Source organism: Phaeoacremonium minimum (genome assembly GCF_000392275.1).
Source record: "Phaeoacremonium minimum UCRPA7 unplaced genomic scaffold PA7_03_scaffold_35, whole genome shotgun sequence".
Classification (NCBI taxonomy): domain Eukaryota; kingdom Fungi; phylum Ascomycota; class Sordariomycetes; order Togniniales; family Togniniaceae; genus Phaeoacremonium; species Phaeoacremonium minimum.
In genome coordinates this window covers 30,589-34,901 of record NW_006920942.1, presented here as the reverse complement: position 1 = coordinate 34,901, position 4,313 = coordinate 30,589, and positions in this window count along the sequence as shown.

Below are 4,313 nucleotides of genomic sequence, written 5' to 3'. Positions count from 1 at the left end.
CTGTGGCAGAAAAACAAGCATTAAGTCGAGACATCACCCAATTCTACACCAATGATGTGGGACTTCCAGCGTTCTATGTAGTTGTCCAGTTTATCAAACTACACGATGAAGACGTGTGGGTTGGTGGCGAACATAGGACAACTAAAACCCCTTTTGTTAGGATTGTGATCAATCATATCGCCGTGTCTACCGGCGTAGAGCTACACGATATGATGACTTCACGATTCGATCAAATACTCAAACCACACATCGCGGATAACGGTTTTGATTGGGAATATCATGTTGGTGAAACCGAGCGAGGACTCTGGAAGATCAATGGTCTCGCGCCACCGCCCTACAAGAGCGAGGTAGAAAAGTTATGGGCGAAGGAGAATCGACCTATACCATGAAACAAATGTGCCGGGCCTCTTTACATTTTGATAGTACTATGTGGTACCGACATTCTGCAAAGTCTCAATCATAATAATATAGAAACCCCAAAGTTTAAAAGCCTCCTATTGTTGAAAATGTCCCTTCGATGCATCACGATGTAAATGGGTTTCAACCGCCAATCAGTGTCTGATTGTAAAGCAAGTCCAGTCTTCACTCGGAGACATTCGATCCTTTAGGAGACGGGCTTCCATGTTGTGAGCGGCTACAACACTACAAATTGTGAGCAACTATTACTAATCGTATGTGGTAGAAAATATCGCGAGGATCGGAAACTTGGTTCATTAGAGTGATACTAGCTCGCAGACTCTTCTACGTAGAAGTATACAGCATTCGGAACTTTGTTCAGACCTAGCCCTCTAAACTAGCCTGAGATAATTGAAGTTGTTGCGTGACAACGTCTTCGATTATTTCGTCCCAGTCACGCCATCGGATTCCAAATGTCTTCGATGCTTTGCCAACGTCAACTGGCCATCCTTGTGCCGGCTCAGCATCTGACAACTTCCACCCAATGCTAGGAAACTTCACCCGAAGCACTTCTACAACATCTGCCCAAGTAGATTGACCCGGTGCTGTGACTAGATATCGCCCTGGTTCAACTTCGCTGTCGATCGCTTTGATGTGGACCTCGGCCACATCCTTAATATGAACCCTCGTCAACAGACTTCCTCCTGGAACCACTTGCCCCGTCATGATGGTCTGAAACAAGGACCCGTTAAGCCCTGCTAATTCGGCAGCAGAACTCTGCAAGATGTTGTGGCCATAGACGAAGCCCGGGTGTATAGTAACGAGATCAAATGATGGGGAGGCCTTGGACAGGAAGGATTCAGCCGCTTGTGCAGCCAAAATCTTGCTTGCTTGGTACAAGAGCATCGGAGGTGGGCTTGCAGATAGTTCGAATAGGGGTAATTTTGCATCCAGCGGTTGTTCCCAACTATTATGTTCGCGTATCGTGCCTTTTGGGTGACCGCCGAGCGGTAACAACGTAGCAATAGATGCGGTCAAGATCACACGCCGAATGCTGGATACCTTAGCTGCCTCTGACAGAATCTCCGTAGTGCCTTGGACAGCAGGCTGAAAGTAATCGTCCTTGTTCGTACTGTCGCTTGCTAATGGCGATGCTAGATGTATGACAACGGAAACGTCATATAGCTTTCCGGCAAAAGCCCCGGGAGCAGTAATATCGGGTACAATGACAAATTCAATACTTCCGAGATATGACGAGAACACTGCTTTCAGTTTTCGTGTCTGTACTTCCTTTCGTACGCTGATACGAAGCCTATAACCCTTTTCTAGGGCGACGAGAACAGTCGTGGCTCCAATGAACCCTGTAGCCCCGGTAATAAAGATCAACTCGCGATTCATGATATGATTCAATTCCTTCTTTTTTTTGAAGAATGGTAATGATCCATTCAAAGCCGGGCTTCTATGGGACATGCTTCATCAGACAGTCAATCGCATCAGCGATTATATATACATAGGATAAGAAAGTGTTAGGAGATAGCTCATTTGGCCTGGCCACGACGATATCGATAGCATTGCACTAAACTCACTCGAGTTTGCGAGAAAAACGAGGATAGCTTGTTCCAGTGATTAGTAAACGAGACCGGCGGCCTTTATCGTTGATATTGCTCGGCTGGACTCTGAGAGCTACAAAAGCTGACTGTGGCGGATACTGCCATTATCGATTATCAAACACAGCAGAAACGACGAGGAAGCTCCGCTGGCGGCCTTTCTGAAGAATGTCAAATAGTAATCTGCAGTCCGTGGAAGGGCCGTTGAGGCGCAATACACCAAGCTTTGAGGCCTTCTTTTTCTATTGTGAGCTATATCGACAGCGCGTTGCTAGGCTCACACCCTTTACACGCCACAAATCGCACCATACCACGTCTCGGAATAGGTATATACATAGTCTCATGCTGACTGTGCTTTCGCTTTGAGCCTGACTGATCGGTAGTATTGAGCAGTATGTCGTTCGCGGGTCGACAAGCATGCAGTCCAAGCTAAGTGGCGAACAACACTAACTTGGCGCTACTAGGCGGCTTTTGTGGATGCTGCCGGATTAAGCTTGAATTTAGAGTTGACAGTACCGTACATTTGACTTCAAAGGTTGAGTACATAAGGAAGGTGCAATCGTTTCGCTTTCCACGATTCTGCGGAAAGGAGTTGTAGAACCAATGACCCTCGGGACGTCCTGGTTTTCCCGGGATATGACGATTGACTCGGTTTCGTCGGTGGTCACAGAGTAGTAAGCAAACACATACCACATACAGCTAGCTGTACTAACCTTTAGGTGCTTGATAGTGACATGACATGACATGACAGTAGGAGAAGAGTATTACTGTGTAAGGATAAGCTTAACTTGTTTTCATTGAAACAGGTACCTGTTTCAACCGAAGCGGCCATGGTTTAGACAAGCAACCGTTTACGCGTGGGCGAAGCGAAATTGTATAAATGCAGACAGAAAAGTTTGAGAATGATATCTCCTGTCCAGCCAAAATGTGAACAGGACCTTAGGGTTCCAATTCTAGAGGGCGAGACCTTTGTTGCTTATGTTCAGCAGTTGATGCTGGCAATGTCCGATAAATTGCTACCTCGTGCCAAGCTTTGTCTTGCACAAGGCAAACAATTCAGCCAACAGATTTTGAAGCGCTGAAACTTAGATAGCATTATCTCCAGATGATCATACAACATTCTTGAAGCGTCGACATATTTGGCCTCACTGTCATTGTTTCCACATGGGTATCTCGCTTGTCTTATCGACAAGTCAAATGTGCACAACTGGATATAGTTAATTGGTATCAAGATATTCCAGCAAAACGGCATCATAGGAGCCGTTTTCGATAACAACATCCGCAGTCACAAATGATCATCTGAAGCTTCGAGTTGAAGTGTTTGATACAGAGTGGAGTACCCCAAATTCGTTTGCGCATCCAGATTCGGTTTACGAGTGAGAGCTTATCGGAACTTGATTCGCGGAGAAAGGAGTCGAATGAGCTTCGGATAAGGCTCGCTGAGTGCTATTCTATGAAGAATGTCCTCGTGATATCAGCTGTTGGAATCATGAACTACCAGCAGGCTTTGAGCTTTGAGCAACTTACACGGCGGCCTCTCTGCTCTGAGAACTTTCTGTTTTATGTCTAGCGAGCCCACTCGGGCTCAACGCAGTCACCAAACACAACACGCTCGTCTATCGACTTCTCCGCAACCGACTCACTTAAATTCGAGCCAGAAGACAAAGTGCAGAAGTCCTTTCGAAGCACAAAACCGCAATCCATCTAGAGACATTCAACAAAGGCTGGGGGCTTGTGCAGATACTGGGCAGCCTCCAGCGTGTCTCAAGAATCCACAGGAGAGCAACTTACCACAACAGGGGTTGACGTTGGACATTACATAACAGAGTAGCCGCGTAGTGAGTGGAAGCGATTCCGGCGGAGAACTCAGGTACTACTATGATTTCAATAGTCAGGGGCCACTTGGGAAGTACGCCAAGCCGGCGATGGTCTCATTGCAGTCGTGCCGAGTAAGCGCCGACTCAAGTTCCTACACGCACAAATGTACAGGCGAGCGAGGTATTGCCGCGGTGCGTTTCGCCAGGCTGCCTGAGACTTCGCTACGGTAGATTGCAATGCCGCCATGTGAAGAGGAGCTTCATCTCGGCGTATTTGTGACTTACTCAGAACGCGCGGGCTTTCTTGTCGTCGGCTTCATACTCCGTGCCGACATGAATCCGGGAGAATCTAGGATAGTGATTATGTTATCTATGTAGAGGTGATGGAATTATCGACTCTGAACACTCAAATCAGGGTCCAGGCATCGGCAGGGGCCGAGAGGCGCGATAACACGATCATCAAAGCTGGCATGTATTGAAACAGGGCAGCAGT